Genomic DNA, 24,813 nt, shown 5'->3' with positions numbered 1-24,813 from the left:
TATTTACATTAACTATTATTTCTTTCTTCTGTTTATGGTGTTGTCTTTAGTGTCACGCAATGAGTAAGTTGTGAGATTCATTTATGAAATAAAAACTTTTATATTCCTGGGGGGAAAAAATGAGTTATACTTTCTGAAACATGGTACAGATGTTAAAGAAATGTAGTTTATTGTGCTAAGGTTTGAAGGAAAAAAATATGACTTCATGCTCTCAATATTTAACCAAAGGAAAATTTCTCAGGACTGCGTCATGTCCACAGTGTAAGCTCATCTCCTGTGTTTAGTATCTGGATTGCAGGAATAATTATCTCTTCCAACTCTGTGCATATTTCCTAGTGGGATATCTGCTGTATTTATTTTTTACTCATATCATGTGTTTCTAAATTTTTCATTTTAATTCTCACTGTTTCAGACTAGTATTTTTATTGATATTTTTTGGCAGAATTTCATACAGTGAAGTAATATCTGTGGTTGTGAGCAAGTGTGTTGATCTGAGGTATACAGAGAGGGAAACTGTTGAGTGGCTTAGACTTGCAGTGAATCCACATTTAACAGTATTGTTTTAAGTACCTGGCATGCAGGAATATTCAGGATTGGGTCCTGCAGGCGGTTGACGTGATAAAGAGCATTAATTCCAGTAAATGAACATACGTAAGTACTAAGAGCTTTGGAAGTTGTGTGTTGTATTATGTGTGTATAAACACGTTACAGTGATTTTATTTCCTAGATTTTCTTTTCAGTATTTCAAACTACTACAGCAGTGGAAACTATTTTGTGAGTTCTAACTCCAGTATATAAAATAGGTGAAGTCCTCAGAGAAGTAATGTTGCAGAGTCCAGAGGGTCATGCACAGCTTTTTTGTAGACAGAATATTTTTAAAATAATTAAAGCTGTTCTTTTGCTTCATTGTGGTAAGAAGGTTTTAATGTTTTTGTGAAGCTTGAATTTTGACAAAGAGGCAACCCCCAAACTGTATGTTACTTTTAAAGGGATTAAAAAACAAATGTAGTGCAAAGAGCAACTCAGTGTAACCCCATGGAAAAAATCCAAACCCAAAAACAAACAAAAAAAACCCCAAAACACCAAAAAAGAGTAACCAACAAAAAATATTTCCCCTCCTCCCCCCTCGCAGGCAGAGCAAATCGAAGTATGACCTCCCCCGACCTCCCCAGCCCCTGTTTTGAGGCACCAGGGGCGCAGAAGGTGCTGCAGCGGGAGCGGCGCTGCCTGCGCCGGGGCCGGGGCCGCTTTTCCCTGCCCAGCTGCGCTGCTGCCTGCGCTGCTGCCTGCGCTGCTGCCTGCGCTGCCCGGCCCTGCGCTGCTGCCTGCGCTGCGCTGCTGCCTGCGCTGCTGCCCTGCCCGGCCCTGCGCTGCAGTCTGCGCGGCGCTGCTGCCTGCCCTGCCCTGTGCTGCCCTGCTGCCCTGCCCGGCCCTGCGCTGCGCTGCCCGGCCCTGCGCTGCAGTCTGCGCGGCGCTGCTGCCTGCCCTGCCCTGCGCTGCGCTGCGCTGCTACCTGCGCTGCTACCTGCTCTGCTGCCTGCGCTGCCCCTCCGGTCCCCGCAGCCCCGGCGGCGAGGCCTGCCCCCCTGCTCCCTGCCCCCCTGCCCCCCTGCCCCCCTCCCCCCTGCCCCCTGCCCCCCTGCGCCGCGGGCCCCTGGCAGCCGGCAGGGCCGGGCTTTCTCCCCTTTCGCTCGTCTTTTCCCTCAGCGCACGGGTGGGGGTGGGGGGGCGCGAGCAAATCGGAAATGATCTTAATTAAATGTTTTCTATACAGAAACAACTGAGCCCTTTTTGTGTGAGGCGAAGGCAGCAGACCTTATCACAAAAGACAAAGGCAAATATTTATCAGGGAACAAAAGAACTCCATGGCTGCCTGCTACAGGGGGAGATTTCTCTCTCTCTCCTGGTGAAGATGTTTAACAGTGTAAGATGTTTATCGGGACTCCTTGTTGAAATTCTTTGTTTCTCTGTAAGATCTACAAATGAAACTGTTTTTCTTTCTTGGAAGCACACAATGAAAGCCAGGAGTTAAACTGCAGGGAATGCAAACACCTGCTTGTTCCTCTCTTGACTTTGCCTTGCTAGATCTTGTTTCACATGACAATGGTTTGGGGGCTTGGGTTTGTTTGGGGTTTTTTATTTTTGTATTCTGTGAGGAGAGAAGTGGTCATCTTGCCTGTTGTCCCTTTATGTCGCTCCTGCTGCAGCGTTTGTCCCCGTTAAAGGAATACCAGGCTGGTGAAAAAAAGTATTCCTTCTCCCACAGAATCGTATGTGCCGTCAGGTGACTAAGCTATTAATTAGATTTTACCGCCTTGCCTGTCTGGTGGCTGCTTATTTTTGGATGCTTATTTTTTAAAACGCTCTGGTTGATAAGCTGCGTGTCTGGCAACTTTACATTTTAAGCTATGAACGAGAGGAAGGAAATATTAGTATTTGTGTAACTCTTTGCAGCATTTTTGCTTATTCCCCTTAACTATCTCATACATGGAAACTCAGTATTTCAGATGTTCTTGAGCGCTGATTAGCCAGCGATTTCACATACGTGTATCCGTAACATAAAATTATGATTTTAGTTGGTATTTGAAATGTACAAATGCTTACTTTTATGAGTGTTCATCCCCAAAAGCTAGGTCGTCAGTTGCCTACAACATCTTGTATAAATTTTAACATTTCATAATACAAAACACCACTTTCTATAAGTTTTGGAGAGACTAGTTGTGATTAAATTTATTCACGTGACAAATATTCAGCCTCATAATAAGTATTATAAGCTGATGTTAGGGCACAGATTTCTGGCACTGAACAGCATCATTCATAGCAGTGTCTGTGATCGAGCTTTCGTGTTTTATTTGGTCGTTCACAGGATTCGGGGAATACTTTAAAATATTTTTCCATGGAAATTCACAATAGAGCTTTACAATGTCATAGTCTTTCAAGTACAATGCTGTAGTGTAAACATACTGCGTCATAACAGAAGTGTTATACCCAGGCAGGGCTTGTCTGCTCTTTTGGTATATTGCATAAATATTTGAGGGAAGGAGGGGGTAGGTGTCTGGTTCTTCAAATAGCTATACTTGTAGATAGTCCTGTTTATCTGAGAAAATGTATGCAAGCTGGTGGGACTCCTGGGAGCAAGCACTTGCAGAATTGCCACCTATCTATTTCATATACATCGTTACATTTTAAATCAGTAATGTAAAAAAAAAAAGCTTTGTAGTATGATGCAGGTTGAAGTATTTTTTGTTGTTTTTTTCATTCATGACAGGAATATTTTTCTCAAACTTCACTGAACTGCCTGCTTTTGAAGAACACATCCGGGGTGTGTTTCTAAATTATTATTTACATTTGTATACAACCTAAAGGTATCAGTTTTAATGAAATAAAATTATTTTAGTGCAAAGTTGACAGAAGAGTTCTAAGATAAATATGCTGTATGAGTCTTTGTTTTTCATGTGTCTATTTTTATTCAGAATATAGAGTTTGCATTCTATTTTTCTTGAATTACTGAGTCCACATAGTTTTATACAGTTTCTTTTTCCTTAAAGTTGTATAAAGATGTGTAAATCAGATGGTCTCAGGATGTTCTTAAAACAGATAAAAATAGTCTTTTTTTATTTTTGCTTGGCTTTCTTAATTCAGAACTTTTTCCTTAGTTTCCCACAGGTAAAACTTGTTCTATGATAACTTGCAAAATTTTTCTGTTATACTAAAGCTTTTTTGTATTTCTGATTATATCAGAGTATTTGCAAACTAGCACATAACAAAGTATATAGTGTTATGAGCTTTCCATTTAATTGAATAAAGTGTTTATCTAGACTACCTTGGCTTGAACTACTATAATTTTCACTCTATTTCTGAAAAGACAGAAGTACTCTAGTAGAGAGAGATTTATTTTTCAGAAACTCAGAATTTATTCTGTAGAAATATATTCTGTAAGATATTAAATGACATATACTTTTGGGCTGCTTTTGCCCTCAAGAGAAGGGTTTTTTTTTCTTAAAAAATAAACTGGGGCTGCTCTGGCTTTCTTTTCTAGCAGCATATGCATTAGCTGAGTTTGCTTTTTTTTTTTTTTTTTGTTGGTAGGGGTTTTTTTAATAAATACTGAAGTGAATTAGTATTACTGCAGAAGCAGGAGAGTAAAAAAGAAGGGGGAGTGGGGTGGCGTGGGGAGTGGGGCAGGGAAGCAAGAGGAAAAAAACTCTGAGAATATGCCCAGGTCTCTAGAAAAAGCTCATCTTTTAAGATAACTTACCTTCCTGCTTACTTCTATCAGATAGCATATTCATAATATTTCTATTATCTCTATATAAAAAAAATCCTAATGGTTAACATGGTCAGCAACTCAAAAATAATCAAAACTGTACTGCTGTTGAATTCACCCCAGCATTAGGAAGTGGTTTGTATTATGTTGATGCATTGCTGTTGTGATAGCAGTGCTGACCATTCAGTAGGGTGGTTGGTGGTGAACAATCGGCTTTTTACATTTATTTTTTAATGCAAGCAAAGTATTTAGAGATGAAAGGGAAAGATACTAAAATATGAGTATTTTGGTACCATTTTGTACAGATGGGACGGTAATTGGTGACATGGGAATAGTATATATACAGAAATATTTGAAATGCTAATTCATTTTTGCTTCAGTTTTCCAACTGCCAGCTATAATTATAGATCTCATTTAACAGATGCTAACATAGGGAGTAACTGCACTCCTAGAGTAGTGCCACTGAGACATGGAAGTAAAGTTAAGGCTCAGCTACTAGGCATTGGTGTAGATGTAGTTCTAGGAATTTGCTGGATGCTGCTATTAGTGACTTTGGTATCTAGTTTATAAACTGCATTTTGGATAGATTGTGTTATATGTAAGCTAGGTTATTCACTAATTTTCTTTACCAAGATTAATAGAAGCATTTACATTTAAATTTAAAAGTATTTACAATCCTTAAAATTTCATTGTTTTTCAAGAGTGGGATGCATCTGACATTTTTCTAGCTCCACAAAGCTCATGAAATTGGAGAGATGTATGTGAAATAGTTTGTGAAACTATTTCAATTAGTTTTATATTATCTTCCATTGGGATGTATTATATACATAAAAGTATTATAATAATAGTAATGATGTCTCTAAAAGTCCTCAAATCTACTTTTTGAAATTTTTAAAACGTCTGAATAAAGCATCTGTTTAAAATAAGTTCATTGCAAGGGTTCAATTAGCAGAATGAACTGAGTTAATAACTTAAGGCTTCTGTCAGTGTGTTCCTTCTGTGAAAATGATACAAACCCATTAAAAAGGCAATCTGTTTCACCCTATCTTTATTTCTTGTTAAAATATAAATTCAACGAAATACATGGAATAACATTTTTTTCTTTTATGAATATTTAAATATATGTACCATTTATAGTTCTATTTTTATTTAATGGAAAATTTGCATTCTACTTCGATGGGAAGCCTTGTATTTCTCAATCTAGTTTGGAAACTTAACATTGAATGTTTAGGTCAAAAGAAATGTCTTTGTAATTGTAAAATTAAATATTATTAATGTCCTGACGGACTTCTTCAGTCCCATAGGACTTTTCTACAAGGACAAAGTAGGAATGGATTAAAAATATTCTGTATAATATTAATAAATACTACAAATTCTTTGTCATGTAACAGGAAATATGTCCCTTTTGTAGTACTTTGTGATTCTTAGAGATACAATTTTGGTTTAGCTTTAAAAATTCTAGGATAGAGTAATATTTCCCCCTGTCCCACCCTGCTAAGGACAGAAATTAACTACGCAGTAGAACAAATTCTTCTCAATTCCTGAAAAGGAAACTAAGATTTGAGGGGTGGGGGTTGTTGTTTTATTTTTCATTATTTTCTCTCTTCTCCCACCCCCTAAGTGATTTTAAGATTCTTTAAAAGTTAGTGAGAAAGCATAAAGCTCATTTTGAAGCATCTTCTGAATGTTTCAGAATAAATGAAAGAACAGCCTGATTCCGTGCTTGCTTCTGAAACTTTAAATTTGACAAAAATATTTTTGCCTTTCTTCAGATGCATTTTCTTCTCCTTGATTTGAAAGCACTGTAATTAAGCAGTGATTTGTTTTCATAAGAACTAATATAAGTGTAATTATAAAAAGGTGAGTTGAGAGGACAAAAGATTGTATTGTTTCAGATTTTCTAAAATATTGAATCATTGTTCTGTTTACATTTATGTTATCCTTATGTCTATGCAAAAAACAAGGATGTGATTAATGCAATGCTTAAAAGGTTAAGGTGAGGTTTCAGGCTGGATTCAAAAGCAATAAAAAGTGTAACAGGAAACTTCATATTGCTTCACATTCATTTTCAGGGCCAGATCATAATAGTGGAAGATCGGAGTGTGCAGTCATTTGCTGTCTGGGTTTATGTGGGTTTTTTGAAAGTACCATGGAAAAAGCAATATACTATTTTTTAGCAGTTAATAGAGTTGAGTAAAAAAAAATAAGAATTAGACTCTTTGCTTTGTCAACCAATACAATTTCTTTGCTTTATTTTTGATGCATTTTTCAAGGTAGTTTGCTGTGCAAATTCAGAGATGGAAACTGGAACTGAGGTGGCTAATAGTCACACAGTTTTATGGAAGATAAAACCCCCTAATTTTCAACATTTTGTCCCTTACATCTCTTACTATTGCATGTTCTTTATTTTGGTACTTCGTTATTAAAGCCAAACAAATACATGAGAGATCTCCGTCTTGCCACAAATGTACTGTGTTTTACTTTATACAGTCATGTTTGTTTTCTTGATGGGAGGAGAAGGTGGCAGCAGTTTAATCAAGTCAGTGTATGATGGGCTCTGAGAGGTTTTGACTTTTCGCTTATTCGTTGGAAAGAGGTACCATTCCTATCCCTGTGTGATGCACGAAGTGGTTAACGGAATACCCGCACAGAGCATGCTGTGCCAACAGTGTCTGGAGGCTTGCTGGGGTAGACTGAATTTTCTCTCAGGCTTATCATTAACTTAACAGGATAACACAAGAGTAATAGCTATATGTACACAGCATGTATGTGATGGGAGTGTGGTAACATTTTAAAATAATGACAGGTGAGACATTAATAAAGCATATATGTGTGTGTATACATACGTAGGTATAAATGTGCCAATTGCTAGGTTAAAAAGCTGTTAAAAATCAGACTATAATTCTGTTTTCCATTACAATTAATGCCTAAGGAACCAGGCTGCGGTGAACAATTTTGCTTAGTGATGGGCAGTGTAGCTGCCTTTTTTCATGGCAAAGCTCAGATTTTGATCTATGCAACCTTCCAGCTGGGACACAGTGTTCCCCGTAAGGTAACAGAGTGCTGGGCATGCAAGGGTGTGGCTGGTCATTTGTTAGGGTAGTAGGAATACATGTAAAGCTGTCTATGAAGCAGCTCTTCTGGGACACAGAGTAAAAAAAAGTCTTTTGTGTGAAAGGGGAAGATGAGTGAGGTGTGTTCTGAGTCTCCATTCTGGGTTGCCATTTGTTATGGCCATTTGGGCTGCCTCCATGTACCTTCAGTCACTTTTAAGAACTCTGTCTCCCTCTTCCTTCCCACCCTGTATCTGCAGCATTTGGATACAAAACACAAGAGAATACAATCTTTTTGGGTGAGATTTGAAACCTGTTTTGTCCAGGAGGGAACCTATGTTCAGAGCCTTGATGTGACCTGAGAACTGCAGGTGAGACAGAGGTTCTGATGAATGGGCAAGAAACCAGAGCAGGACAAATTCCAAGGTGTTTGTTTAGCTGTGAGGTGGACATTGTTTTTAATGATGGGAACGAATAACAAAAGAAGGAGGATTCAGGCATTTGTTTTCTCTGCAGTCTGAGAGTACCAGAAAGGTGTTCATGTTTTGTATGCAACACCACGAACAGAATAAATGTCTAAAGATGTCGCTAGTATCTCTGTTGTACTGAGAGATGTTTGTTAAAAAAACGCATATTGTCAATAAAATTAGTTTAAAATTGATTTGTTTTCAAATTGGTTTAGCCATTCAGATTCAATTTTATCTAAGACATTGAGGGGTTTCTAGACAACTCTTTCCTGAATAGCACTATGGGGCTTTTTGGCATTACACCCAAATTAACAGCATGCTGCGTTATTAAAAAATAAGAGAGCTGCAATTTTTACTTGGCGTAGATTTCTGCAAAGCAATAAAAGACTCCCTATGTTGATTACAAATATTGTAAAATGTTTACTTTACTCTATAAACTCGGGGCATTTCATGCTTGGATATATTACACCTGGCCTTTTAAGACCTTTTCCATTTTTTTGCTTGTATCTTGTTTGGCCATGGTTTTTTGATTTTTTTCAGAGATTTTTGAAGGACAAAACCAACGTGCCTTACAGAGAAAGCAAATACAATTAACAGAGTTGTGAGCAGGATGCATATTAGTTAGGAATCCTGGATTTAGTTAACACCTCCTCTTTTACTGATGGAAAGTTGCACTGTTTCCCAGTGCCCTCATTTCTCCATATTTAAAACAGGACTAAAATTGACCTGACATGCAAAAAAGCAATGCTGTTCTTTACTTCTGTGTTGAAATACTAGAATTTCTTTTTTATTAGATATTTGGTCATTATTAAACCAAACACAAGTTTGTCTTTCCCTGGTTTTAATGCTTACACAGAGAAGTCCCCAAACCTGATACACTACATGCTCCTGACCCTTGAAAGTATCAGCTGAAGAACTACATGCAACTTCTCTGTGAGGTCTGTGCATCCCAAATCTCTCCCTGCATAATCCTGTATAAGCACAAAGCCTTCCCAACCAAAAAGTGAAGTCTTCAGATTTATGAATCGTAAAAATGGATTACAGCTGGCTAAAAGCTTCTTGGAAATGTTGATAAAATTGGCTTTTGCTAATATAGAAAGTCATATTTGCTAATATAATTAAGAGTCAAGGATGGGCTACTTCTGCCTTGGGCAGGAGAGAAGCTGGCATTGGACTTGTTCTGTGGGAGAGTGCAGGGACTCATTTCTCAAGTATTAGACTTTAGCTACTCATGTGATGGCAGGTCACATCCTAACCCCTGGAGCTGGCTGAGACCCAAGAATTTAGTTTCATAAAATAGTTTTGTGTTGTTTAATTTTGGTGGGTTTTTTTTTTTTTCATTGCAGCATTTTCACTGCAATTTTATTGCAGCAGAAGCATGGGTTTTCATGCCTTTTTGTGTAACACATGGATCAAGGGTGTAGCACATAGGAACAGGAGAACCCATCCTGGAACAGCTGGTGGACTGGAATCCTGAATGCTTCTTGCTGTGCTTGAACAGAACAGGGATGGAAATCTGAATCTCCAGCTTTGTTTTATGTTCTGAGAATGAAGAAGTTCTACTTTATAAAATATGTTCTTATGAAAGGCTCATATTTTTACTTATTTAGCTAAACTTTTTGCTGGTTCGTTGTTGGTAGCATTCAGTAGGTAGTTTTCATGCTGTAGCCTACTGCTATAAGGATTATTTTCCAGACATATTTCATGTTGAATAACACAGAATATCAGATAGAATTGACATTTATGAAAAATAGAAATATGAGTGCTAATGTTCCCACTGTGAAATTCTGGAGGCAGTAAGAAATTTTAATCAGCCATTAAATAATCAATAGTTACTAGTTCACAGAAAGTTTTGCAAAATTTTAATTTCTTTGGTTTCAGGATATTGAATGTTACAATTTTCAACAGGCCTTAAGGAGTTAGAAGTCTGACTCCCATTGAATTTAAAAGTGAATTGAACATTTTATCTCCCCAGGCTTCCTTGAAAATCACTGATGCATGGGTTGGATCAGTTGTTCCTTTACTACTGAAAGCAGTGGATTGTGGACTCTAAATTCCTAGTCCTTCAAAAATGTATGGATCTGGATAAGGAGAAATGAAACATCCTTAGTTAAACTTTGAATTCTTAGAAGACTTTGTAGAGGGACTTTGAAATACCTCATAATGAGTAAATTCAGTTTCATTTTTCCTGTTGTTTACCTCTAGGGTCCATCTAACTGTGAAAAAGACCATGCGTTCTCAAAGATTTCATAACCTTTTCCTTTTTGTTGCATAATTTAAATAAGAGAACTCCTCTGTACTGGAGGAGATTTGTGGTGTGAAGACTGTTTATTGAAGACAACTTTTATTTTTTCCTACTCATAGTGCCAACAGAAAAAAAAGTACTTGCCATCTCTGTCTCTCTCAATATCTGAATCCACCTTTGGGTTCTTACCTTGAATTGCTCTGGAAAATATTCAGACTAACTTATTAGCCAGTGACTTTTTAGTTTATTATAATAATTTTGAGTTAATCAGTCTGAATTTTTGGGGAGAAATTCAGTCTAAAATTTCAGGTTTTCAGTAAATAAACTTTTCTGAATGTACTTGTTACCTTCCCTTTTAGTATCGCCTGATCAGTAATTCAGCCACCCATCCCAATTCCTTGGCTCATACTGCCTCTGCATTATATGCAGTCTCAATTAAGTTCAGAAGCAGTTCATATGGGCGCAGGTGAAATCTCTACTGTACATTGGTTCTTGGTGCATTTGAACCAGTTTCATTTCAGGTGAAGCTAATGTGGGAGATGCTCTCCAGTCACAGGCATTCAAAAACTCAGAAGCAAACTAGAGTTGAAATGTTCATAGTGTGGGGTATCAGGTCCTCAGAACTAAGATGTAGCCAGAATCTCCTCTAGCCTGGCAGTAAGAGCATTTTCTTGAAAAGGGGCTTGTGTGTATTGACATGCACAGAAAATAAATGGCTCAACTTTCATATTGCCTGAGCGACTGGACTAATAATTATATTTCTGTATTTAAAATAAGAAAAAAAAAAAAAGTTGAAGGAACTAGCTGTGCTAGTTTTGGCCAGGATAAAGTGATTTTTCTTTATACTAATAGTAATAGTAATAATAATCAAGGCAATAATAATAATGACAACAACAACAATAATAATAGTAATAGTAATAATAATGATAATAATAATAATAATGATAATAATGATAATGATAATGATAATGATAATGATGATGATGATAATAATAATAATAATAATAATAATAATAATAATAATAATAATAATAATAAATAATAATAATAATAGGCTGTGGTTTGGATTTGTGCTGAAAATGGTGTTGGTAACACCGGGATGTTTTAGTTACTGCTGAGCAGCGCTTACACAGAGTCATGGCCTTTTCTGCCTCTCACCACCCTCACATAATTCTCTCCCCCATCCCACTGGGCCGGGGGCAGTGGGTAAGTGGGGCTTGGTTGCCAGCTGGGGTAAAAGCATGGCACTAGCCAACGGCCTGCCTTTCCTCTTCCATGGCGGGCATGACTTTTAAAGAAGAAAAGTGAGCTGGAAGGAAACACTGCTGGAATCTAGCCTCAGGAGAGGCCTTTCTTTGCAGCCATCATCTCATTGATAAAGGCACTCTCCCTACAGTTTTACATAAAAAAAACCAAAACCACATGAGAAGTGGGGTTATGTCCTGTCCTTAGCACCCCCTGTTGTCTAGCTTGAGACAGTGGTCTGATGAGCATGTCAAGGACTATTGTATTTTCTTTTTCCTTCCCTCCCATCCGGCCTTTACTTCAGTTTAGGGCAGAAATGGACAGAAAGGAGGAGGAGTCCTGCTCCTTTTCCCTGGACTGATACAATCTTTTCCATCCCTGGACTTTGGGAGCATTTGAGCTAGTGGCTACCACTTGCCGTAGACACCGCCCAGCTCCAGCTTGCTTGGCTCCCTGTGAGCCTGAGTGGCAGGCACGAGTTAGCCCAACCTGCTGTGCCAAGAGGAGACCTGAGGTTTCAGGGCCTTTCTGCTGGGCAGCTCCTACAGACTGGGTGGGAGGCAAGCTGAGGGTCAAACTCCAGGTTTAGAAATGCATAGCCTTAGGCTGAGTATAGCCTTGGTCTCTGTGGGGTGTAACAGCTCCTGGCTAATGGTAAAAAACCAGCAGCCCATTATGGCCGGGCAGTAGGATGAGATCTGCAGGGAGGACAGTTTTGTCTGCTTCAGAAAGATGGGATGTATTTAGCATCGGTAGGGACCAGGTGTATCAGCCTTTGAATCTGCTGTTGTAAGCCACAAGTTCCCTCACCAAATTCTATCATGTAGCCTCTTAAAAAATTACTAAATGTCCTTTCATTTGTTCTGCTCCACAGATCAAACTAAAACATGCTGCAGAAGGCTGTCCATTTTGTCAGAAGTTGTCACTTTTAAAAGCAAAAAGTGGTAAATAAGAGTGATCAATCTCTGAAGACACATTTCCGTTTGATAGTTATCTAATAGTAGAATAATGGAGATCTTTCAAAGTGTATGTGTAAAGCAGCATATTATTAAGCCACAGATATTGTCTACATTCAAAAATTAGGGTGTTTTAACTTCCTCTGTTTGGAGTCTATTTTGTATATCACAAGAAGATAGGTGTAGATCAGAAGACAGCCATGGTCCTGGCAAGTGATGGATATATGTGAGCGAGAACTTCCTGTGAGATACTGACCTGGTCACGGTCAGCTGCCCTGGAATTTGTTAAGTAATCTATCTAATATGTCTAAAGAGCAGTGTATCAGAATCAATCCATCCAAATGCCTCAGGAAGATCAATAAAAAGATAATAAATCCGATAATTCTCTGTGATCTGCTCTGCTGTGAAGCTACTGGGGAAGCCTTGTACAGTATGAACATTAATTCTAGTACACATTTGTTAGGGTGACAAATGCTCTGTGCCAGAACTGTGGCTGGTGAAAAATAAATTTCAGATTCATTTTCAAACTGTTTTCTGCGATAATCTGTCGTGAAACTGAATGTCAACAAATGGCAGTTGCTGAGGACATTTTCAAAAGGGAAATAGACCCAAAGTTTACAGAAGATTTCCAGCCTCTTTTTGCTTTTGTGAAACTCTCAATTCCAGTTCAGCAAAAGAAAGATTTCTGTCTTTTCTAATTTTTCTAATTTTAAACCCATCTTAATTATAATAAACCATTCTTTAAGTATAATACAGTCAATACAAAGGCTGAAGAGGTAATATATATATTTAGATAGTTAATATCCTTACAAAATTAGGAACATTAATTATCAGTCTTTTATGACAAGGGGAAAAAAACCGCTGTTCAGACACAGTCCTGGGATTCAATATTTTTTTTTATTTCATTAGACTATGCTAGGTATAGAATAAGTGTATAATCTAGAAATGATGCCACATATGGTTTGTTTATTATTTTTCCATTTGTCACACCAGTTCAAACACCCTTAGGAAAGAACTCTGGCACTTCTGAATGTGTGAATGAATGACATAAGAGGAGTGACTTTTCTCAGGGCAAATCAGCACATCTAGGAAATATTTTTGAATGTTTAAAATTCTCGGAATTCTATTTCTGAGCTTCATTCTAAAAATGTTCAAAATCTGGGGACTAGCTGCATCTTTTCAAATGAACTCCAGAGGCTTTAAAGACTGAGAATAGTATTTTAGCCATCTTCTAAATCTTGGTCAGTGAAAGAAATTGGGATTTCTTTTAAAAATAAAGAACAGAAACAATGAGTTGCTCTGCTTTTACTTTTGTAAATTGAAACATCAACTATTAATTCACATTAAACACTTCACAATCTGAGTCTGCTAAATTGCAGCATTTGGATCATAGACGTTTTAAAATTTCATTAATTGTGATAATTTTCACATTCTTAAATTTTTGCTGCACAAAAATCTGACCATGCCTTAAAATAAAAAAAAGAAATACTCTTTGTCTTATTTGTTAATATCACCATACTATCATAGTATTTTCCTTTCATGAATCTAGAAAAGGAAAAATTTACGTTGATAGCAAAGCAGATGATGGAATTAAAGCACTCCCCTACCACCAGTCAGTGAAATCTTGTTCCTCAGACATGCAGATTCTGCTGATGCGAGCTCAGAGGCCTTGTTGCATTGTTATAAATTCAAGTCAATGATGTTTCGTTTTGATGGGTGCCAGTTCTGGGATGCAATCTCCAAAGAAAAGAACTCAGTCTTACTTTAAATGTCATCTCTAACAGTAGACACTTAGTTTTACACCCTTTCTGCTCCAATTAGTGATATTGCAGTGAAGATAATAGGTATAAATTTATTAAACTTTTGCCTGCAGGTTTCTTGGTGCCTAATGAAACTCAGCTCAAAAGTTAAGTAGCCAGTTTTAATAAGTACTGATGTCCTTAAGTAAATTCAGCAAGATACATATATATACCTGTAACACTTGGTGAAATCACAATGGATTTCAGGCAGTAATACTGGTGAAATAAGTAAGTAAAGAAGCCCTTATAATCTTAGTGGCTTGCTTTTTGGGTTAGCCAGTAGTTACATTGTTAGAGTTATCTTCAGAAACACCAAAATGGTGCTACCCAAGTAATTCCGGAGATTGTACTGGAGCACTGTAATCGTTTCTAGTACAAAAATGTCAGGATTAAGAAGGAAGTGTTTCAGATTCTTGTTTCTAGTGTTTCTTACTGTTGGGAAAGAAAAAATAAAACAATGGGAAAATAATAGATGAAAAAGAGTTGACTTAGCCAATTGCCATTTGAAAGGAGAAGGGAGAAGACAAAGCCTTGATTCACTTTCCATATTTCATAAGATCTCAGCTCTTGTTCGTTCCCTTACTTTCACCAGAGTGTAAATTGACTGCTGTCATGGCATTGAATTCTGAAGGAGTATTTTAACAAAATGATATTTCAAGGAAGCTGTAACGGTGGCACAAAAGCAATGATAGGAGTGTTTCCTTTTATCCAATGAAGAGATACTGGTGTAAGTTGTTCAAACTATTAGCATAGCTACTTTTGGAAATAAACAAAGATGGCTCATAAAATTTTCCTTTGTCAATAGCAAATTCAGATGTTGTATGTTTATATTAACATGTGGACAAAACTAGGATAAATCCATGTTCAGACTAGTGCAGTACGAACTTTTTTGCCTGCTGTGCTTTTATAAGGCCACAGGTTCATCCAGGTCATTAGAGTTCAACTTAGCTATACAAGTGTCCTAGAATAAGGTGAGATAGCACTAATGCAAATTAAAATCAGCTGTTTATGGCAGTGTAGAAATACAAGTTATTTCTGATTGGAGGCACAATGTTTCATTTCTGCCCATTCTTTCTCTGTGAGGGTTATTTCCTAACTGGGACAGACAAATTCTGGGTTGCTTAATGCAAAAAATGACGCAACATGGAGATGATATATTTGAGGGCTCATGCTTGCAGGCACTATGTTTTTAACGTCTATAGGAAATATCAGCAGATAAATAAATAGTCAAAAAATGAGGCCAAAAGAAGAAAGGAAGGATGGTGCTTTCCATAACAGGAATTGATATTCAGAAGTGTCATCCCAAGTGGTCAAGGATCAAAAATCAGGGAGCAAGCAGACTAAATGAATGTTGTTGTTTTCTGTCAACTCATTCTGAAGCTGGAATAGGAACACATTGCAATGTGATGAAGTATTGAGAGTCCAAGGTGTATTAATAGCCCATAAAACTTCTCAACTGTGTACGAAGAAAGTAGGCTCTCTTCTGTTGAATTCTTTTAGTGCCAAAGTATTTATAATTAATACTCATGAAGCACTGCAATTTGTACTTTCATTGTATGTATTTTAAGACAATAATCCAAGTGACAAACAATGTTCTTAGTTGTAAATGTCATAAATTCAGTCACCTTTGCTCAAGTAGTTTGAACGTTATCATCCTTCATAGTCAGTTGTTGGGTCTTCCACACTAATTCTTGGAAAAGGGAAGAGCACTACACTCTATTCAGCCAGTGCTGACTGTTCAGCACTGTACAGAATGCATTTTTCAAAGTGTCCACTTTTCCTGTTTCTACCAAATTTTTTGGACAGATTGGCAATCTTCCTTTCTTTTCTGCACACTTTGGAAAAAGACCAGCTTTAGTTCCTCAGGTGCTGCTCTGGTGACAGGCTGAGAAGATGCAGCCCTGAGAGCATGGGGTTGAGGTTTCACTTCTGAAACAGAAGAAATACCACAAGACTGGGTCACTAGCTTGTTTGAAATTAGGGATTGGCTGTGAGCAGAAACTTACTGCATCTTTCTTTTAGAAAATGGTTTAACCCATACAATTCTTCGGTGGGGCTTGATGATTTATTTTTAACTGTTTTACTCTTCTATCTTAATTTGGAAGGCAGTGGAACATTAAAATTTCACAGTAATTTATTCCTATTAAACTTACCTTAAATAAGAGATGCTCATTCCCTATCCAAGAGAAGAACTGTGGTAGCATTTAGAGTATAATGTCTCAGTATCATAAAATTTTGTTTTGGTACTTTTTTTCCCCTCCCGTGAGATCTGTTGTCTCTCACAGAGTTTGGTTTTGTTTTGCATTAGGAACAAAAATTTTGATTTCCATTCTAGCTGTATTTCTGGCCCTCCACAAGATGTTGATTTAAGATAGGTGTGCTATAGTCCCTGATTAAAGCCTTACACTTCATAATTTTGAACATACTTTATAATTTATTATTTTGTGGACTTTGATATCTTGTCTTCATCATTTATATATTGAATGTCAAGTTTGCTCAGCTATGAAGTAAATGGTGCTGCTGGGAACCCATATCAGCTTATTTAAAGTGGATCTGACCAGAATTCCTTGACAGATAAATTTGTGTCAAGCATTCTGCATAAATGTTTATCCCCTGAAAGCTCTGGGGTTTTTTTTAGGGCATAGTACATGTTTCAGGTTATTCTCCTATGCCTATTACTAAGATTGACTATTACTGTAAAAGTGATCAGGGACATCATTTTATGCAAAGTAGTTGTAGAGATATTCATTATGGGTTTTTTTTTGTTGTTTTTTTGGGTTTTTTGGTTTTTTTTATGGTACATAGTTTTACACCCTTTTCTCACCAGGTTGAAACTATGTGAAGGAGAATGTAATACTGTGGTACAACTACAGTGTTTTGTACTGAATTGGGTACCAGTTGAAGAACTGAATTTTCAATTTATTCCATAAGCTGCATAACAAAACCAACAATGCCAGCACCTGATTGCATTAAAATCTGTATTTCAAGGGTTAACAGTGTCATGAAAAAAGTGGTTGAAACCCAGTAATTTTACCTGTTCATGGCTTTGCCTGTGGGGATTTCTGTGTATGCTAGTAAAGAAAACCAATTAGAAGCATGTGAGACTTGTTTTCTTGTTTGGACCTACTTATCCACTTACTTTCAACCAAAAAGTTTGTCTTGGAGAAATAATTATTTTATTATTGGATACATCCATTATAAGGAACACATTTGCATTCTGCAGGTAGGCGCTTGGTTTGCAAACTTCTTAGAAAAAAATATTGAAAATATTTATTTTCTGTCTTCAGTCGATAAAAGAACTTCAAACTCAGAAAGACACTTCGTTGCAAAACATTTTCTTTTTGCCTTAAAATGACATACTTTAGCTGTGGTCTGCATACCTTTCATTAGAAGAGTGCTAGTGAGGTTCTGCTATTCCAAACAAAGAGGGTAAGAGATACATGAAGTCATTGGTACTTTATACAGTAAAGGATCAAATTAGTCTTTTGTAAACTCGATTGCTATTCTATTGAAGTTGTGCATGTTTACAAACTACCTTGAATTTGGCTCAAAATCTGCTGATGACTGTGAAAAGAGAATGCCTGAAAATAATGTTTATAGTTTTTATATATTTTTAAAGGAGTTTCTACTCCTTGTGGTCTCAGCTTTTTCTTTAATAACCAACAACTCCTTCTCCACATCCCCTTTCTGTATACAAGTCCATGTGGATTTAGGAGCAGCAGTCAGTTTCCACCTTGATTAATACACTATCAAAAATTTAACAAAATTCTAATAATATGACCTTCAATTTGACATACATAGACCTCTTTAGTTCACTTATGTCTGATACTACAATGCTTATCTATACACATCTATAATTATTGCGAATTCTCAAACCATCGCCATAGTATTTAGCATTCCATTGTATACTGGATGCTTGGCAAATACAAGAAAGATTATGAACCAAAGTAATAGTGTCATTACTTCTAAATAGTGAAGATCAGTTTTTCAAAGAAAGACACTTTATTATATTTATAAACTGGATCAATTTTACTGATGATGCATAACCCATAAAAAGATGGCTTGATCTCTAGATGTCAAGTTGAGTTTGCCAGGTTCAGGAGTGGTGAAGTCGTCATATTTTTTTTCTTTCTTTCTTTTTTTTTTTTATTTCCTTGTGAAATATCAGACTTGGTAGGGATAAACTGAACAACATTAATCTCGGAATTAAACAGTGCAATGTTCTTACAGAGTCATTGTTTCTGAAAGAACTGAGCATTGTCTTTATGTTACAGGCCTGGAAAGTAACATTTTCTGTAGATGTCAGCTTCTGTCTGGTGTGATGCCCTATTCTTCTGCTGAAGCCACATGCAGCACTGAGTAGTACTGGCAAATAGAAGAGGTCTTTTGGAATAAGGTAGGTTTCTTTTCCACAAGGGCACAGATGGATGGTTTTTCATAGTTTTCTGTTTAACATAAATGAAGTCAAACAGCTATTTTAAGTCTTCTGAATTTTGGAGATATGTTACCTATCTCACAGCCATTGCTCCTATTGGTTGTACCAGTAAAATTATCAGTAGAAGGTATTTTCAAGGTATTACCAGTGCACTGCAGCAAAACCCACCATTCAAGATCAGCAACAAAACCTAGGAAATAAAAGAACATATTTTAAATCTTGTCATTGGTTGTGAGAAAAAATAATGTCTGTAATATCAATGATTTCTATAATGTACAACATTCTTTGCTTGTAATTGTAAAGATTATTGAAATAGCAGAAGAATTAAGTGCATATGGTCTTTCTTCAACATGGTGCTACAACAAATGGATTAGAGCAAATCTGACCTGGGAAAGCAAAAATGAATATAAATGAAAAGCTTAGAACTGGGGAAACTGGGAAAGAGACTTTTGCTTGGGGATGGCCCCTTCATTAGCAAACCCTGAAGAAGTGCTATAGGGCAGTTGTAGAAGTATGACAATGGAGGGAGGCAGTTGTGAAAACAGAGTCTTGTGCTGTGTCCATGTTTCACTTCCCCTTGACTTGTCATTGGTTTTGGTGGCTCCCTCTGTGTTGGTATCTATCAAACAGAGCTGTTAATGCACTCAGGTGTTATACTGGGCTACAATGTTCTATGAGCTTTCACTAGTCTCACAGCTAATGTTCCAAAGCATTTTTGGCATGTTGTGACTGTTACCTGTGACTACAAGTGTACTCTGTGGTCTCTGCGTATGTGTTGTCAGAAATAGTGCTTCTTAATTAGCGCTCCATAGCTGAGGTTATTTCCTAATAGAATGGTTTAATGAGAGTGACTCTGAGAAATGTTTACTTATATTTATATTATTTATGCCCATCATCTCTGGTTAAAGTGCAGTGCGATGAATAGATAGAAGGCCCAATAATGCTGACCGGACCCAGCCCAACGATAGGGAAGCCTGCTGCCTCCCTGGGGCTCGAGCAAAGGATGTTACTAGAAAAGACCCTTGCCTGGCACGGCCCTCTGAGTACTGCCCCCATTACTGGTCTTCCAAGTGGGCAATGATGAAGTCCAAGTGACAAGAAGTCTGAGGGCAATCAAGAGAGTCCTCAGGGCTTTGGGGTGACTGGTTGAGGGGATCAGGAGCACAAGTAGTGTTTTCTTCTATCCTGCCAGTTGCAGGGAACGATAAGGCACATAATTGGAAGATCTCACAGATCAGCACCTGGCTCTAGGCCTGGTGTCAATGGCTAAATTTCAGGGTTTTTGATGATAGGTCAATTTACACAGCACCAGGCCTGCTGGCAACAGATGGGGTTCACCTGTCTCAAGGGGGAAAAGGATCCTAGGTCAGGAGTTAGCAGGGCTCATTGAGAGAGCTTTAAGGTAGATTCAAAGGTGGAAGGGAATAAAACTGAGCTCGTTAGAGATAAGCCTAGGGGTGTCATGCCAGGGTTGGAGGTGAGATCAATAGCGCAGCTGAAGTGCACATATGCCAAAGCCCAAAGCATGGGCAGCAAACAGGAGGAGATGGAAGCCATCGTGCAGCAGGAAGACATAGTCGCCATCATGGAAACATGGTGGGGTGACTCACATGACTAGAGCGCTGTCATGGGTGGCTACAAACTCTTCAGAAGGGATAGGCAAGGAAGGAGAGATGGTGGGGTAGCTCTGTATGTCAGGAAGTGTTTTGACTGCCTAGAGCTTAATGATGGTGACAATAGGGTTGAGTGTTTATGGGTAAGAATCAGGGGGGAGGGCCAACAAGGCTGATATCCTGGTGGGAGTCTGTTACAGACCACTCAACCAGGATGAAGAGGTAGATGAAACATTCCACAAGCAACTGGGAGAAATGCCAATGTCACTAATCCTCGTTCTCGTGGAGGACTTCAACTTACCAGATGTCAGCTGGACATACAACACAGCAGAGGGGAAATGGTCTAGGAGGTTCCTGGAGTGTATGAATGAGAACTTCCCAACACAGCTGGTCAGTGAGCCGGCCAGGGGAGATGTCCCGCTGGACCTGCTGTTTACAAACAGGGAAGGACTGGTGTGTGATGTGGTGGTCAGAGGACATCTTGGGCACAGTGATCATGAGATATTAGAGTTTTTGGTTCTTGGAGATGGAAGCAGGGTCAGCAGAACTGCTACCTTGCAATTCCGAAGGGCCAACTTTGGCCTATTTTGTTTAAGAGCCTGGTTGACAGAGTCTCTTTGGAGATAGTTCTGAAGGTCCAAGAAGTCCAGGAAGGCTGGACATTATTCAAGAAGAAAGTCTTAAAGGTTCAGGAGCAGGTCATACCCATGTGCCAAAAGACAAGCTGGCAGGGGAGAAGGCCAGCCTAGCTGAACAGAGCTTTGGCTGGAACTTGGGGGGAAAAAAAGGAGTGTTACCATGTTTGGAAGAAGGGGCAGGCAATTCTAGAGGACTATAAGGATGTTGTGAGGTTATGCAGGGCAAAGATGAGAGGCAAAAGCCCAGCTAGAGCTCAGGCTGGCCACTGCTGTAAAAGATAATAAAGAATGTTTTTACAAATACATTAGAAACAAAAGGAGGGCCAAGAACAATCTTCATCCTTTATTGGATGCAGCAGGGAACATAGCCATAAAGGCTGAGGTAGTTAATGCTTGCTTTGCCTTAGTCTTTAATAGAAAGACCAGCTTCCCTCTGGGTATTCAGGCCCCTGAGCTGGAAGAGAGGGATGAGTAGGAGCAGCATGAAGTCCCCATAGTCTAGGATGAAATGGTTAGTGACCTGCTGCTCCACTTACACATGCACGAGTCTAAGGGTCTGGATGGGATCCACCCAAAGGTACTGAGGGAGCTGGTGGAGGAGCTTGCCAAGCCACTCTCCATCATTTACCAACAGTCCTGGCAAAGTGGAGAGGTCCCAGAAGACTGGAGGTTAGCCAATGTGATGCCCATCTACAAGAAGGACAGGAATGAGGATCCAGGGAACTACTGGCCTGTCAGCCTGATCTCAGTGCTGGGGAAGGTTATGGAGCAGATCATCCTGAGTGCCATCACATGGCACGTGCAGGACAGCTCGGAGATCTGGCCCAGCCAGCATGGGTTTATGAAAGGCAGGACCTGCTTGGGAAACCTGATCTCCTCCTATGACAAGATGACCCATCTAATGGATGAAGGAAAGGCTGTAGATGTTTTCTACCGAGCCCTTAGTAAAGCCTTTCTCACTGTCTCCTACAGCATTCTCCTGGAAAAACTGACTGTTCATGGCTTGAATGGGAGTGCTCTTCTCTGGGTAAAAAGCTGGCTGGAAAGCCAAGCCCAAAGAGTGGTGGTGACTGGAGTTACATCCAGCTGGCGGCCAGTCACAACTGGTGTTCCCCAGGGCTCATTACTGGGGCCAGTTCTCTTTAATATTGTCAATGATCTGGATGAGGGGATTGAGTGCACCCTCTAGTAAGTTTGCAGATGACACCAAGCTGAGCAGGTGTGTTGATCTGCTTGATGGCAGGAAGGCTCTGCAGAGGGGTCTGGACAGGCTGGACTGATGGACCGAGGCCAATTGTATGAGGTTCAACAAGGCTCAGTGCCGGGTCCTGCACTGGGGTCAGAACAAGCCCATGCAACTCTGCAGGCTTGGGAAGAGAGGCTGGAAAGTGCCTGGTAGAAAAGGACCTGGAGGTGTTGGTTGACAGCCACCTGAACATGAACCCGCAGTGTGCCCAGGTGGCCAAGAAGGCCAACAGCAACTGAGCTTGTATCACAGTGTGGCCAGCAGGACTAGGGAAGTGATAGTCCCCCTGTACTCTGCACTGGTGAGGCCACACCTGGAATCCTGGGTTCAGTTTTGGGCCCCTCACTACAAGACAGACATTGAGGTGCTGGAGCGCGTCCAGAGAAGGGCAACGAAGCTGGTGAAGGGTCTGGAGCACAAGTCTTAGGAGGAGGAGCTGAGGGAACTGGGGTTGTTTGGTCTGGAGAGGAGGAGGCTCAGGGGGGACCTTACTGCTCTCTACAGCTACCTGACAGGAGGCTGTAGGCAGGCGGGGGTAGATTTCTTCTCCCAGTTAACAGGTGACAGGCCAAAAGGAAATGGCCTCAAGCTGTTACACCAGGGGAGGTTTAGATTGGAAATTAGGAAAAATGTCTTCACTGAAAGTGTGATCAAGCATTAGAACAGGCTGCCCAGGGAGGTGGTGGAATCATCATCCCTGGAGGTGTTTAAAAAAGCTGTAGATGTGGTGCTCAGGGACATAGTTTAGTGATGGACTTGGCAGCCCTGGGTTAACAGTTGGACTTTATGTTCTCAAAGGTATTTTCCAACTTATATGATTCTATGATACTGCCTGAAGATATTGGTTCCAGTTTACTGTTTTCTCACTGGGAAAAGACATCTTGAGGTGAGAGTTTGTTACTTAAACATGGGACTGGTAAGTATGGTGCAAAACCTGCAAAAGAGCTACATCCATCTGTAATGGCAGCTGAGCCCTTGGCAGGCTACCGTAGCGCATGCATAATGCACTAGTTGCCTCTGCCTAGCAGTCCTATCCTATCTATCAGATTTCTGTTGCAGGGAATCATGCAACCTGACGTGATTCTGTTTGGATTGTGGCAGGCTGTAATCCCAGATTCAGAGATGAAGTTGTAAGTGGGGGTACCTGGAGACCAGCAATGAGAGAAGGGTTGAAATGAAGCAAGTAAGGCAACCACTAGGAAGATCTAAGACAGTAGGGGGGCTTAATTTATTTTATTTTCCATTGATTGCTTTTCCTACTTCTACTCTTCATGGGCTAGCAGCTCACCACTTTCAAATGAGTGACATCTTTTCTGAGTTGTTCTGTCATGCATTATTTCACAAAAAGAAATGTATTAATTGCTCTATGCTGTACTGCATCCCCTCATTTTGTACAAAGTGTAAGGGAAAATATTACGGTTGGTATCTGACATGTGGAACTAATTTGCCTCCGCTGGAGTTCAGGGAGAGGTCTTGGCTATTGCAGTGGAAGAAAACATTATGAATTATAGGCACCTCGCCTCATGATGCTTCATTTGTAGTTTCCATTTGTGACGATATACTATGAATAAAATATGGGACGATACCCCAGCCCTGTTGAAATCAGTAGGAGTTTTTTTCCTAACTTCAGCTAGGGCATGACCCTGGGAATCCGTGCTGGCTCCTGGTGAAGGATTTGTTCTGTTCATGCCTCTAACTAGACCTCCTCTGAGGATGTAGTTTTTAATATTACTACCAAATCTGCTTCTTAGGTAATAATTCTCTATTATTGAAGTTTATTTGTACTTGATTTGGGGGATCCTTAGCTCAAAGAAAAACATGTTTCTATACCTAGATTTTTCTATCCTTAAATATGACAGTATTGTTAGGAGTAATTATAGACTGACTGTCAGGAAATAGAATCCGATAAAAAGAGAGAAAGTACTTCAGAATAATTTCCCAAAGGGTGGGATGGCAATGCTATAGGTAAGATACAACATAAAACTATTCAGCTTGTTGAAGTCTGTAAGATGGACTGCGAGAAACAAGGCTTAACTCTGAAAGAGTAGATCACTTAAGAGCCTTTTAGCAGCTCCAGTTTCTACAAACACACACTCTTTCGTCAAGCATACTGTGGATTTTCCTTTACCAAATGTTTTGATTTGATAAGCTTATTTTTGTCTGTGGGTAAAAAGTTGTTCTTAAGTATTTTTGTTCCTTTAGTAATAGACTCTTTCACTCTCCTACAGTTAGAGCATGTATTGCCTACAGTTCATTCATAACTTATAAAAACTTCTACTAAAGGTCATCAGAATTCATGTTTTGTAAATAATTTTTCTTTCCTATCAGCTGATGTACTGCTTAACTGCTCTTTGCTCTGCTGTATTCCACCCATTGTGTAGAGCAAGCACAAGAGTATATTAAAATTGGTGTGCGACATATGGACCTAAATTTTGTTTGTAAAAAGCTTGAGTGCTACATCAAAACTTTTTCTGACTCTGGAATATTTTTGTAATGCAAGTATTAATTGATTTGGGAAAAGGGACAGATGTAAAATGCTGATTGTGCTCTCATCTGGTATCTTTTTTGATTTCTTCATTTCAGTATCTCAGGTTCATTAAGCTCATTCATCAGCTCTTATTAGAAGTTCCATTCTAGTGTGGACCTTGTTGAGGAAACTTACAATGTTTTTTATTAAAAATCCCTCTCAGTTTGGGCTGGGTCTTTAGATTACATCTGTAAAAACTTTGTGCAGTGTATGTGTGCATATGCACATGTATGTGCACGTATCTGCTTATGTTGTGGGTTGGAAGCTGAGTGGTAGAGATACTAAAAGAAATCTTCTCTTCTACATGTTCAGGCTAAAGTGT

At 39.0% G+C, this 24,813-nt stretch overlaps 1 long non-coding RNA gene across 3 annotated transcripts in view; it reads left to right on the top strand.

The window, feature by feature from the left end:
• LOC130145095 (uncharacterized) overlaps window positions 1-24,813 on the top strand; it is a 300,065-nt gene that overhangs the window by 89,327 nt on the left and 185,925 nt on the right. For all 3 annotated transcript variants that reach the window (XR_008820373.1, XR_008820371.1, XR_008820370.1), the window contains one exon: window positions 18,307-18,428. This is a non-coding gene — a long non-coding RNA (uncharacterized LOC130145095). The remainder of the gene's footprint in view (window positions 1-18,306; window positions 18,429-24,813) is intronic.

Source organism: Falco biarmicus, chromosome 2 (genome assembly GCF_023638135.1).
Source record: "Falco biarmicus isolate bFalBia1 chromosome 2, bFalBia1.pri, whole genome shotgun sequence".
Taxonomy (NCBI): domain Eukaryota; kingdom Metazoa; phylum Chordata; class Aves; order Falconiformes; family Falconidae; genus Falco; species Falco biarmicus.
The sequence above is the reverse complement of the archived record's forward strand: the minus strand, read 5'-3'. Positions and strand labels throughout refer to the sequence as shown.